This window comes from Neoarius graeffei, chromosome 7 (genome assembly GCF_027579695.1).
Source record: "Neoarius graeffei isolate fNeoGra1 chromosome 7, fNeoGra1.pri, whole genome shotgun sequence".
In the NCBI taxonomy this organism is placed as follows: domain Eukaryota; kingdom Metazoa; phylum Chordata; class Actinopteri; order Siluriformes; family Ariidae; genus Neoarius; species Neoarius graeffei.
In genome coordinates, this window is record NC_083575.1 from 63,849,311 (window position 1) to 63,864,165 (window position 14,855).

The 14,855-nt window shown below is 39.6% G+C and overlaps 1 pseudogene; it reads left to right on the top strand.

Moving 5' to 3' along the window:
* The first annotated feature begins 13,033 nt into the window (after window positions 1–13,033).
* LOC132888894 (general transcription factor II-I repeat domain-containing protein 2B-like) lies at window positions 13,034–14,855 on the top strand (annotated as a pseudogene).

A 14,855-nucleotide genomic window follows, 5' to 3' on the forward strand; every position in this document is an offset into this window, starting at 1 on the left:
TGTGTATGTGTGTGAAGTACACACTAGCATTTTCACATGAGAAAAACAATAAAGGTTGTGTACAAGCAGGGGGAAAAAGTGGGAGTGAAAGAATTAGATGATTCAATCATATCTTGAAAGAATCTGAACGTATGAGACAGCTTGTCACGATAAGGAAAATATATGAGTGTGAGTGTCTCTAATGATAAGTCAGGAAACAAATTGTTATAGACAGGAAAACAAAATTTTAAAGCATTCCTAAACTCTGTTCTCCTATTTGGAGCGTCCTCTTGCAGACTGGAATATTACTGGGGCTCTTATGGGACACACTGGACTTGGGTTTCCCCTACTCGACGCAATAATTAACAGATCTGACAGTAAGACATTACCAGGTTTTACTCATCTCATCTCATTATCTCTAGCCGCTTTATCCTGTTCTACAGGGTCGCAGGCAAGCTGGAGCCTATCCCAGCTGACTACGGGCGAAAGGCGGGGTACACCCTGGACAAGTCACCAGGTCATCACAGGGCTGACACATAGACACAGACAACCATTCAGACTCACATTCACACCTACGGTCAATTTAGAGTCACCAGTTAACCTAACCTGCATGTCTTTGGACTGTGGGGGAAACCGGAGCACCTGGAGGAAACCCACGCAGACACAGGGAGAACATGCAAACTCCGCACAGAAAGGCCCTCGCCGGCCATGGGGCTCGAACCCGGACCTTCTTGCTGTGAGGCGACAGCGCTAACCACTACACCACTGTGCCGCCACCAGGTTTTACAAAACGTTAAAACATCAAAAACTTCAGCATCACAGGGCAGATGAATAAGTGTGGAGAAGAGCATTATTCATCTTCTTACCGTACGCATAGTGATTCTAACATTTCAGCAGGCAAAACAGGCTAATTGTATTCTTTCAGAATTCTAGCTGTGATGATAGGACAAATGCAAATGCTGACTTCTATTAACAGATGTCTATACTTGACTAGTGTCATTCTGACTGACATGGGGGCCATTTGTATAATGTATTGCTTTCTTTTAACCAAGGGAAGCCTCAGATGAATGGTTAGAGAAGCAGCTTTGGGACCAAAAGGTCACTGGTTTGATACCCTGGACCAGCAAGAATGGCTGAAGTGCCCTTGAGCAAGGCATCTAACGCCCAACTGCTCCCCAGGCTGCTCTGGGTATATTGTATGTCACTCTGGATAAGAACGTCTGCTAAATGCCATTAATGTAATGTACGTAATGTAACTTTGGTCTTAAAGTATGTACAGTATAACCTCATGATATAACATTATTCACCAGACAGCAGAGATCGATCACTTTTCATTTGGCTCCACTACAGCATGCATTCACTGACCTCTTGTAAATAAAGACAAGCCTTAATGAGACCTTTGTCTGCATTATACATTAAAGTGCATATCCTGGACCAATTTCGTGTTTTTTTTATATGAAAGTATGTCCCTTTACACACTCATCCAGAAGGGTAATTTTGCACAAGGCCATCTGTCTACAGCAGAAAAAAATAAAATAACAAAACGCATCTGGAAAAATCCCAGGGGAGTCTGGAGCCATATTGATCCAGATTCGTGACGTCATGTGCGGATCCGCCAGTAGGCAGAGAGATCCTGCATGGATTCAGTGCACAGTCTGTGTAGACCAAGTTTAGCAGCTAGCGATTTTGCTCATCTATCTATTGTTACATAAATCATATTTTTTCTAATTACTATTATGTATTTATATATTTCTTCATTTAGAAGAGTACTGGCTACTGTAGGAGAAAGATTTCATAAGCTACACACATGGAATTGGCTAAGCAGGGTTGTATATACATTTAATGTGTTTGACAGGTCCCAAGATCTCAAGCCCTGACACGCATATCCCTTGATACATGTGAAGTAAGTGTATTATCGCCCAGCGCTTTTGTGTTGTTTACTTTTGTGTGTGTCAATAAATAACATTATCCCTGTACCACACAAACACAGGAACACCCAATTTAGAGTATAGTCTCTCTTATTTCTTACCCTGGTAACAGTCAGCTTGTGAATTGCCGATTTTCTTGGTCTCAGCTCTGTTTGGTCCTCGGCTTCGAGGGCCTCAGTGGATGCGGCACTTCGCCTTCTGTCAGGGGAGACGGACACAGCTGGCTCCTTTGGTGACACTGACACAAATGGAGACGGTGTTGCTTTGGGCATTCTAACACAGCCTTTCTCAACTGGGGTGCCGCGGCACCCTGGGGTGCCGTCTGGCTTCGTTAGGGGTGCCGTCAAAAAATTATATATTCTAACATTGAAATAAATAAAATGAATTAAAATTCCAAAAAACTATAGTTACACTAATGCAGATCATCGCCGCCTCATGCATCATCAAAATTTGTCTCACGGCCCCCTTTCCCATGTCACAACGTCACTGCCGGGGTCAGTGTATGGTCAGCATGACTGCATATATTTTATATGGGAGTGCCTTGAGAATTTGCATACTTCTGAAGGGTGCCATGACTGAAAAAAGGTTGAGAAATACTGTTCTAACAGATGGAACTGCGTCTTTTTTCAGATCAAGTTGCTTCTTGAAGCCCATTTCCCACTGCAGATAGCTCTCAAAGCCATTGGGCTTTATGAAGTGAGCCCTGCATATGATGCTGTGGTCTGCTGCATGTTGCCAGTTTTTCCGGGTGCCTCGCATGAAGCGCTCCCATTTCTCTCTCATTGTCTGGTCTTTTGGAAAACGATGAGTACTAATCCCATCATGATTGGTGTTGCTACACCCTCATACGATACATCTGTTAACCATTTTAATAATTACGTGATAACGTTGAAGAAATTTGCAGAAAACCACCAGGTCGTTTTCTCATAAACAAACCAGTGCTGACATAGGATTCAGAAGGAGGCGTCCCACAAGTGACGTCACGAAAATCAATGTTTGCCGGGAAATCCAAATGCCAAGTTTTTTCAGAGGTGGACCAATTCGCCTTAAATGGCTTGATTTCAACTGAATTTTTCTGGTATTGCGCAAGGTAAAAGAAATTGCACAAAATGCAAAATGTGACAGATATTTTACCAAAGTTTAATATAAAATAAGAGAATTACATTGATCTTGCTCCTGAATATACCCAAGATGTGCCCTTTAAGAAATCCAAAGCAGTTCTCAGGTTCACACTTGGATCAGGACAGCTTCAAATCAGATGTGCCATAACTGTATTGTCATACTAAGAATGCACAAATGTCAATTGATCTTTTCTTCTTCACACAATTCTTCTAGCACGCATTTTTGTAAACTTACACAATTATGTAAACTTCAATGAGAACACATTTTGGAGGACAACAGTGCAGAGAGGACATGCTACATATGGGTAAGCTGCTGGTTATTAGATAATTGTCCTGAAACACTGCACACTCATAATCACAATGTTTCATGTTCATACACACTATTTTGGACTGATATTCAATACATAATATATGTAAAAACAGAAAGCCTTCTATCAAAAACTTTAATTATGGAAGGACTAAAACACAACAGAGAGCGGCACGGTGGTGTATTGGTTAGCACTGTCACCTTACAGCAAGAAGGTCCTGGGTTCGAGCCCAGTGGCCGATGAGGGCCTTTCTGTGTGGAGTTTGCATGTTCTCCCTATGTCTGCGTGGGTTTCCTCTGGGTGCTCTGGTTTCCCCCACAGTCCAAAGGCATGCAGGTTAGGTTAATTGGTGGCTCTAAATTGACCGTGGGTGTGAATGGTTGTCTGTGTCTACAGTATGTGTGTCAGCCCTGCGATGACCTGGCAACTTGTCCAGGGTGTACCCTGCCTCTCGCCCATAGTCAGCTTGGATAGGCTCCAGCTCGCCTGCAATCCTGTAGAACAGGATAAGCGGCTACAGATAAGGGATGGAGGGTGTACTGTTATCGGAAAAATGATCCAGGACAGGATATGGAGTTACCAGCTTGAAGTTGATTATTTTTTCAATAACAGCACATCCTTAAATGTTTTATTCCTCTTATACCAGAGCAGCTTATCAACAATAACCCACGCACATGGGGAGAACATGCAAACTCCATGCAGAAAAGCCCCAGTTAGCTGTGAGGTTCAAAACCCAGAACCTTCTTACTGTGATGCCACAGTGCTAACCACTGCATCACATGCCACCCCATGAACAATAACCATTTTTAAAAATGTGTTACATTTAAAGTTATGCCATGTCCATGAGACAAGTTAGTTCTTGTTATCACACATTATAGCAGCTATAAATAGGCATATCAGACTCTCGCTGGCCGTGCTGTGAAAATTGTGCATGCAGACGCTCCTCTAAGTTTCCAAATCTGTCACTGCTTATCTCTTGAATATTTTCTATTGTGAAAAGCTTATCATTTCTGCTTTCCAAAGAAATGTATCTCATTAAGATATGTTGAGTACTTTGAGAGTAACAGTAGATTGAAATTGGTACAACAGAGTAAAAGCTGCTTGCGTGATGTCGGGAAACTGCTGGTGCTTTTTAAGTCATGGGAAAGCGGTCAGGCTCTCTCTCTTCTGATCAGTTTCTGACTGGATTACTAGTGAATATCAATCAGATAACTTTTATAGGGATGTTCTCTCGCTCTCACTGTTTCCGATGAAGTATTCAGCAAAATTTTCCATCAGCTAGTTTTGATGTTATGATTCATGGGAGACTTTGAAGTGAGTTTTCATAGCTTTACCTACTTATTTTTTCAAATCTTGAGATGGAAAAATATTGAGATCTTTGTGGTTGGAATGATATTAAAAAAAAACCCAGAAGTCAGAAATGTGAGTGTCAATTTAAATTCAATGGATTGGGATTGTTTATTGGATGTGGATCACACAGTTTTGTTGAGGTTAGCCTTGAAAGCTGTGAATATTAATTAAAATAATTTATATTTTTTCATATAAACATGAGTAGGCCCTACTTAGAAATACAAAGGCCTACAGAGCACAAAGAGGGTATTAGAAATAATCTTTTATTACTTTTTCAGTTTTGATAGAGAATGGTAGATGTGAATGACATTCAATGCTTATTTATGCATATTTTATAATTAACATTGATTTCTCCTTCTTTGTGATGAATAAATGAGAGTTAAGATCAACTTTATATTGCACAAATAAAGCCATTTGGCAAAACTTTGAAAAAGAGAATGTACCGATTTAACATTTTACCTAATTAGCATAATTGATGCTAATTAAATACTAATATGCATAATTTGTTTTTACTGATTTTTCAAACTTTGTGTTCAGTATACAGCAACCATCTATGTGCCTGCCAATTTCTATGTAAATATCTTAAAAAATAAAAAAGTTATTAAGAAAAACATTTGATCTCACTCATTAATGAGGCCCATTTTGGACCATGTGATCCTCATACATAATATTACGGCAGTTTTCTAAAAATTAAACCATTTTTTTCAATCTTTGATTGGTAATATCTCAAGAATGGATAAACATACAGTGGGGCAAAAAAGTATTTAGTCAGTCACCAATTGTGCAAGTTCTCCCACTTAAAAAGATGAGAGAGGCCTGTAATTTTCATCATAGGTATACCTCAACTACGAGAGACAAAATGAGAAAAAAAATCCAGAAAATCACATTGTCTGATTTTTAAAGAATTTATTTGCAAATTATGGTGGAAAATAAGTATTTGGTCAATAACAAAAGTTCATCTCAATACTCAATACAAAAAGTGTTCTTTTTGTTGTGAAGACTTTACTGTGGTGGAAAAACTAAATATACAGCTTTACTAAAGCTCATTCATTCTTTCATGGAAGATTCTTTCCATGAAACTTCTATAAAGTCTACTTACAGAAAGTTTCCCCATGTCGATCATTATCTGTTTTATTTGTTAAATAACAATATTTGGTTGTTATTATTAGACTTATGCAGTATTGTGTGGAATGTCTGCCATACAAGTCCCTGTGAATGAGCTGTTACTATAGAAACAATAACCGTATGAGTGCATTTGTATAAACCAGTGATGTTATGGAAAATTAATCATCACCTTCTGACCAATCAAATTTGAGAAATCAGCAGTGCTGTGGGGCATTGATTAATGCTCTAACTTTAGCAGCCTGTAAGGTAATCACATGAACAGAGTACTTTTTCTGTTCTCGCTCACTTAATTTGAAAGAGGGTAAGAGTGGGCTACCTGCTGTCCATGAATAATAAAAAAAAAAAAAACTTTTCTGGGTCTAATTATGTTAGTCAAAACAACACTGTAAAAGTCTGCAAAATGTTTTTTTTTTTCACTATTGCAAGTCTATGCTTATTATAAGACTGTAAGCTAATGGAGCTTTTGTATTTTGTCTAATCTTTTATTTACCATTCTTAGATATTTTGCTGATGTACTAGGAACTGACAGATTTGCATCCATGTGCATGTACTCGTGTGCGTCTACTTGTCAAGGTGTGAGCCAGTGTCTCTCTGCTGTACAACTGTCTAATCCCCAGTGTTTTATGCTATCAGAGTTCCTCCTGCTGGAGGAAGATTGGACAGTCATTATGTGTGGGACCAAACCTATCAAAAGTCCTTTTTATCACACAAAGACCTCTGCCTGCACGAAGTGAGAATCTGCTCATCTTTACTGTCATTTGTAGGGCATTATTTGGTGAACAGCTGTCTATGTGGACAACCTAGAAATCATATCTGAATGATAAATCTGTCCATCAGGTCGGATAATTTCATCAAAATAGACTTCATATTAAAACCATAATGAAATTCCGTTACACAATTGCACTTTTTGACCATATAGGAGACAGTTATAGAAGTGAGTTATATATAATTACCTCAGGCTTGCTCATTAGGGATACATTTATAAATTCATATTTTAAAATTTACATCTGGAATTTATATATTTCCATAAAGCTGCTTTGTGACTATGTCTATTGTTAAATGTGCTATACAGATAAAATTGACTTGACTTGATTAAATTCAATGTTTAAAAAAAATGTTGGCATGTAATAACAAAAATAATAGATGGGAGCAGGATTGGTGGTTTTGTCACTGATCATTTTCAGTGCTCAAAACTCCAGTATGGTGCAGTAGTATGGAAGCAACCAATCTAATTATTCAAAATGTGTTCTAAACAGATACAAATACAGATAAGAATAAAGCAGTACTTTTTTAGAAAGTTTGCCAGAAAGGTTCACAAGGCATCTAATTACGAATAATGTGAATGTTTTTTGAGAGCAAGTGGTCAGATATGAAACTCACAGGATAAAGAACATGAACATGCATGAACCTTTACATTGCATGATTGCATTTGTATTGTTCATTTATTCATCCTTAGTAACTGCCTGGTCAGGGTCATGGTGATTTAAATTAGGCTACACATTTGTGTCTATTTTGGGAAATAGAATCAGCTAAATGTGTCCATCAGGCCTCCATCAGTAAAATGTCTATTGTTAAAAGTGCTATACAAATAAAAGTGACTTCATGACTAAATCCATAATAATAATAATAATTATTATTATTATGTTTATGTGAGGGCAGCACAGTGGTTAGCACTTTTGCCTCACAGCAAGAAGGTTCTGGGTTCAAGCCCAGTGGCTGACAAAGGCCTTTCTGTGTGGAGTTTGCATGTTCTCCCCGTGTCCACTTGAGTTTCCTCTGGGTGCTCTGGTTTCCCCCACAGTCCAAAGGCATGCAGGTTTGGCTAATTGGTGGCTCTAAATTGACCGTAGGTGTGAGTGTGAATGGTTGTCTGTGTCTATGTGTCAGCCCTGCGATGACCTGGCGACTTGTCCAGGATGTACCCCGCCTCTTGCCCATAGTCAGCTGGGATAGGTTCCAGCTTGCCTGCAACCCTGTACAGGATAAGTGGCTACAGATAATGGATGGATGTTTATGTGTTTATGTGCAGTGTGTTGAACAGAATAGTAATCCTTCTGACTCCTTTGCTTGGATGAAGTCGGCTGGCCTGAAAAGTGAAACTGAAGGCTTTCTTTTTGCTGCTCGGGACTAGTCACTTCCCACCCAAAATCGCCAAACTGTGATTTTAAAGGAAATTGTAAATAGTAAATGTAGATTGTGCAATGAATTTAGTGAGACTGTCCAGCATCTTGTCAGTGGATGTCCTGCTTTGGCTCAAACTTTCTACCTCAAGAGGCACAATGGCATGGCCCGTGTTTTCTATTACTATCTTTGGCATGCCTGTGGCTTTGACTCTGAGGTCCATCCATGGTATGACCCGGAACATGTACAGGGTGTCATGGAAAATGAGTGCTTTAAACTATACTGGAATAGACCCATATACTGTACAGCTTACAACATTTACAAGTCAACAAACCTGATCTTGTCTTATCTGACAAAACCAATGAAATTATTTTCATCATAGAATTCTCTGTCCCTTTTGACACCAGTGTGATTGACAAGATTCAGGAGAAGCACTCAAAGTATGCGGACCTCTCATATGCAATATCTCGCTTGTATCCCAGGTACAAAGTTGTCAGACTCCCCAATGTTCTCAGTGCCCTGGGTTTGGTACCTCCTGATCTCTTGACGCAGATAAGGAGTGTGTCTGGGTTTTCCACCGGGAGCACAGCTCTTCTCACTCTGTGGACAATGCAGAAGGCTGCCGTGTTGGGGAGTCTCCATATCCTTAGGAAAGTTCTTGGTGGGTTTGACTAGGCAGCGCTTCCTGGGAGCTAGTCCCATTTGCTGTCTGGGCTGCGTGTAGAGGAGGCAAGGGTCCCTGAGCTGATGATGCGCCTTACCAGCCTGATTTGCCAGGATCACCTGACCCCTCTCTGCTGCACTTTTTACTTTAATCTGTCTAATAATAATAAAAAAGAAATGCTGGCAAGTACTAACAAAAATAGATTTGAGCAGGATTTTACAAAAACATCCCCATGCGCATCTCTAATTGAGACCAATTATGAACTGGTAGTAGTATGATGCATTAAAAAATTATAAAAATTAAAAAAATAATAATAATAAAAAAGCTTCAGGGTTCCTGGTTCAATCCTGAGCTTGGGTTACTGACTGTGTGGTGTTTCTGTGTATGTTCTTTCTATGTCCATGTTTCATCTGGATTCTCCAACTCAGGCCATACCCACTTCCAACTACAGATACAGATGTGAATATTTGGAGCAATAAACAGACACAGATAGAGATACAATTATTGACAATGCATTACACCCCTAGTGCATTTATTTGTCAAAAATAATTCTGGCTGATAAGGTGTCGAGGAGCAAACAGCTTTCTCTAGGCCCACTGGCTTTTAACGTTAAATACTCTTATAGAAACTTTAGATCTTGTGATCTTTGAACTTTTCTGTATACATTTAAAAACGTATTCAATCATGCTTTTTCGGTCTGAAAAATAAAATTGCCAGTTAGATGTATATTGTCTTTTAGGGATGCTAAATTAATGATTATCACTTTCGTGTCCTCCCGTCTTGATTATTCCAATGCACTATATAGCAGCCTCATTCAAGGAGCTGTATAGCACACCTTCGACTAGTTCAAAATGTGGCTGCTCATCTCATAACAAAGACAAAATGTTGGGAGCATGTTACTCCAATTCTTGCTGCTCTTCACTGGCTACCCGTGAAATATAGAATTAATTTTACAATTTTATGACTGACATACAAAGCTTTGCATGAAAAGCCCCAGAATACATCTTTGACTTGCTATCACCCTATATGTGAGCAGACAGATTGGGTTTATCAATCAACATTTATGAGCCATACCGAGGACTAAACTGAAACTAAAAGGGGACTGTGCCTTTGCAGTTCATGCTCCTACACTATGAAATGCTCCTCCTTTGTACATTAGACTGTCATAATCAGTAGAAATTTTGTGAGTCATCTTCAAACACACTTTTATACAATAGTGTTTTATGATAAACAATTTTTATCAAATTTTATGATTGCTTAATTTTGGTTTGAGTGTTATTTTTATTTTTTGGTTCCCTCTTATTGATGTATTATCCTCTGTTTTGTGCTCATAAGTTTTATTGTTCACTTTTTTCACCTTGTAAAGCACTTTGAAACCTTGGTTTAGAAAAGCACTATATAAATAAAGCTTTACTTTCTTACAAAAATACTTATGTTTCAAACATTTTTCATATGTATAGAACTTTTTACCTATAGTGCATGTAGTTTTATTTTCAAATACAGACAAGAATAGAGCAGTACTTTTTTAGAAAGTTTGCCATAAAGGTTCACAGGGCATCTAATTATGACTAAAGTAAATTTTTTTTTTGAGAGCAAGTGGTCAGATATGAAACTCACAGGATATAGAGCATGAGCATGCATGAACGTTTACATTGCATGACTGCATTTGTAAGCCCTGCGATGACCTGGTGACTTGTCCAGGATGTACCCCACCTCTTGCCCATAGTCAGCTGGGATAGGCTCCAGCTTGCCTGCGACCCTGTAGAACAGGATAAGTGGCTACAGATGATGGATGGATGGAGTGCATTTATATTGTTTCTTAATTCATCCTTAGTAACCGCCCGGTCAGGGTCATGTTGATTTGAATTAGGCTACACGTTTGTGCATATTTTGGGAATTGTCGTAATGAGTAGAAGTTTTTCAAGAACCATCCTAAAACCCACTTTTATGCGATAGTGCTTTATGATGAATAATTTTTCTCATAAATTTTATGATTACTTAATTTTGGTTTTAGTGTTATTTTTTTTAATCCTCTCTTATTTATATATTATCCTCTGTTCATAAATTTTATTGTTCACTTTTTTTATGGTGGTGTAGTGGTTAGCACTGTCGCCTCACAGCAAGAACGTTCTGGGTTCGAGCCCAGCAGCCGACGAGGGCGTTTCTGTGCGGAGTTTGCATGTTCTCCCCGTGTCTGCGTGGGTTTCCTCTGGGTGCTCTGGTTTCCCCCACAGTCCAAAGACATGCAGGTTAGGTTAACTGGTGACTCTAAATTGACCGTAGGTGTGAATGTGAGTGTGAATGGTTGTCTGTGTCTATGTGTCAGCCCTGTGATGACCTGGCGACTTGTCCAGGGTGTACCCCGCCTTTCGCCCATAGTCAGCTGGGATAGGCTCCAGCTTGCCTGTGACCCTGCACAGGATAAGCAGTTACTGATAATGGATGGATGGATGGATGGATGGATGGATGGATGGATGGATGGATAGACTTTTTTTCACCTTGTAAAGCACTTTGCAACCTTGCTTTAGAAAAGCACCAGATAAATAAAGCTTTACTTTCTTACTTTCTAGTGCATGTAGTTTTACTTTCACATGATTAAAAAAATATTACATTTTAAAATCTGGGGCATGTTGTTTTATTTTTCACATAACTTATTTATTTACATTACTTTTTCATGTGTAAGGTTTTATTTTTACATGTGATTTTCTCACACTAATATTTCTCTTTCACATGTGATCATGTATTGTTCACATGATGCTACTGTATTTACTTGAGTTCACATGTGCAATTTCAAGGCATAACATTCTAAAAGGCACTTTCACATGATCACATATTCACTTAATAACATAACATGAAATGTAAGTTATTTTTCCAAAAGTCTATGCCTTCAGATAAGTGATTAAAAAAGTTCTATATTTCATTGTTTTTTTTTCTTTCAAAACCATTACCTTCCCTAGCATTTTATGCTCAGATGAAAAACTGTATGCAATTTGCATTGCTTGGCTGTCTTGTATGTTTGTGAACATATTTTATATCTGAAAAGCTCAAATGCATCATTTGATTTTCTTCTTAAAGTCTGAGAATGTTTTTGTGACTTTTGGATTGCATAGCTATTTGTTGATGTGGTGAATCAAACTTACAAAAACACTGAAACAAAACCCAATACTTGCAACACATTATGAAGCGATGAAGATTCTGGTTCCCATTAGTGAAGAGCTGATAGCCGAGTGAACACTGGTGGCCCAGATCCAAGAACTTCTCCCTGTCTCCTCTCGGTGTAGTGATTCATCATTCCAGACGATGATGTGAACTGTACGCATCTTTCCAACTCTGCCTCAGACGGGAAGGTGGGATGATTCCCTCGGTGGACTTCCAAAGTTGGAGAGGTGAACATACATCTGTGTAAACAACCACCCTGGACAGCCAGGGGAACGACAAAATGTGAAAGGAACGCAAAGCCTAATGTATGTTTTTGGTCTTTGCGCCTAAAAAGAACGCTAGTGTGAAAAGAAGAGAAAGGAAAAATGGAGTGAGGATTTTTAGGAATTTTTTTTTTCCACAAATAGGTCATTTCGTTTGTTGGTTGTCATGCAAAGAAGGATGGAAAATTCAGGGTAGTCTTGCAGGTCAGAGCTCACTCTGACCTTCATGATCTCTCCCTCTCTCTTTGCTCTGTGAATGTACACCATGCACACTCAGTACACTAAGGGGACGCTCTTCTCCCTATGGCTTTTGGAGATGAACCAGCTGTTAAAGCTTCTGTCTCTATCTATCATATTATATTAGCATTCATAATCACATACATTCAACAGCTGTAGTTAACATGCACAGCTACAGCTATACTGCACTAGGTCCAACGGAAATGCTGAGGGCTGCATTAAAATGCAACCGAAATAAGTAATGCACAGTAAATACCATTTTGGGGAAATAAATAGACTTAATGATAGCTCTTTCATTTCAAGAGAAAAATAGTGCAGAGTGAGATTACAAGTCCTTCAAAACCAGAAATCATACAGACAACACATTGCAAAACAATGTACATACACTGCATTGCACCCCCACCTCCCAAAAAGAGTTTCCTTAACTGCTTCATCTCAATTATAAGTCTTAAATCATGATTATCTTAAATCTCATCTCATTATCTCTAGCCCAGGGGTGTCAAACTTACGGCCTGCGAACAGGTTTAACCCGGCCCGCGAGATGATTTTACAAAGTATAAAAATGAGCTACAATTTTACAATAAAAGAAACTGCTGTTCTAAATGTGTCCACTGGGTGTCACAATAGCAATTCTGTTAAGCAAGCAAACTGTTTGCCGCGCTGAGCGGTATAGCGCAGAAGTATAGCAAGGACAGCTAGCCTGGAGCTACCTTTTCATTCTGCCTAATAAGTCTTCTACTTTGAACATTACGTGATTTGGCACCCTCGTTGTCCCAAAATGTCTTTATCAAAAAAGAGAAAAGTCGACACAGAGTGCAGAGTTTTCCAAGACAAATGGTCATCGTCCTATTTATTTACGGAGGTGAATGGGAAACCTGTGTGTTTGGTGTGTTCACAGCACGTTTCAGTGCTGAAAGAATATAACCTTCGGCGACACTATGAGACTCTTCATGCCGAAAAATACAACCACTTGCAAGGACAACAGAGAAGAGAGAAGGTGAATGAATTGTTGGTGGGTCTGAAGAAAGAGCAGTCTGTGTTTACTCACAGCCGAGAGATCGGTGATGCTGCGGTGAAAGCTAGCTACCTTATTGCTAACGAAATTGCACTGGCTTCAAAACCATTCAGTGAGGGTGAATTTGTGAAGACGTGCATGCTGAAGGCTGCAGAGATTGTGTGCCCTGAAAAGCATCAGGCTTTTGTAAATATCGGTCTGACAAGAAATACAGTTTCAGACAGGATTTCTGATCTTTCGGTGGATATGGACAGCCAAATGAAACGCAAAGTAAAGTCATTTATTGCTTTTTCAGTTGCAATTGATGAAAGCACGGACATTACAGATGTTGTGCAACTGGTCATATTCATCCGCGGAGTTGATGACACTTTGACCGTCACCGAGGAGTTCTTGGAGCTGGTGCCAATGACGGATACCACAACAGCAGGAGATATTTTCACCGTCCTCGTTGGAGCTCTGGACAAGGTCGGAGTGGACTGGTCCCGCGCTGTCAGCCTGGCTACATATGGTGCGCCATCAATGATTGGGAAAAAAAGCAGGTGTTGTGACAAGATTCAGAGAGAAAGTTCAGACGGCAAATGGAGGACGTGATTTTTGGACTTTTCACTGTATTTTGCATCAGGAGGCATTGTGTTGCAAGTCATTAAAGATGGAAAACGTCATGGAGGTAGTCGTCCGAACTGTTAATTTCATCCGATCCAGAGGCCTGAATCACCATCAGTTTGACAGCCTTCTCAGAGAGAAAGACCACAACTATGGCCTGCCATACCACACCGAGGTAAGATGGTTAAGCCAAGGTGCTGTGCTGAGGAGGTTCTTTAATTTACGAGTGGAAATTGAACAGTTCATGGAAAAAAAGGGCAAACCAGTGTTAGAATTTCAGTCCACAGAATGGATACAGGACCTTGCATTTATGGTGGATGGTACAGAGCACCTGAATAACTTGAACAAAATGCTGCAAGGGCGCAACAAAGTTATCACGCAGTATTATGACAGCATATGTGCGTTCAAGTTGAAGCTGTCATTGTGGGAGAGACAACTCGAGGGTGGTGATGCTGCGCACTTTCCTTGTCTGAAAGACGTGTGCGTGACCCGACATGCCACAGACATGAAGCGGTTCAAAGATAAGATAATGGGACTATTGCGGGAGTTTGAGCAACGCTTTCAGATTTTTGGTGAACTGGAGAAAGACTTCAAAGTTTTTTGCTCTCCATTCACCGTGAATGCCTCTGATCTGCCCGTCAACATCCAACTTGAAATAATAGACTTGCAGTGTGACTCAGATTTGAAGGGCAAATTTGCCGCAGCTGGCTTGGACACATTTTATCAGTATCTCTTGCCAGGTTACCCCAACTTGACAGCCCTTGCTGCAAAAGTGTTATGCATGTTTGGAACCACATATCTTTGTGAGCAAGTTTTCTCCGTAATGAGCATCAATAAAACAAAGCTGCGTTCAAGGCTTACGCACAAGCACTTGAATGACATCCTGAAATTGGCTGTCACTCAGGATGTGACACCTGATATTGATGCACTTGTGAAAGCTAAAAGATGCCAAGTTTCAGGAGTAAAATATACAGTGGGTTGA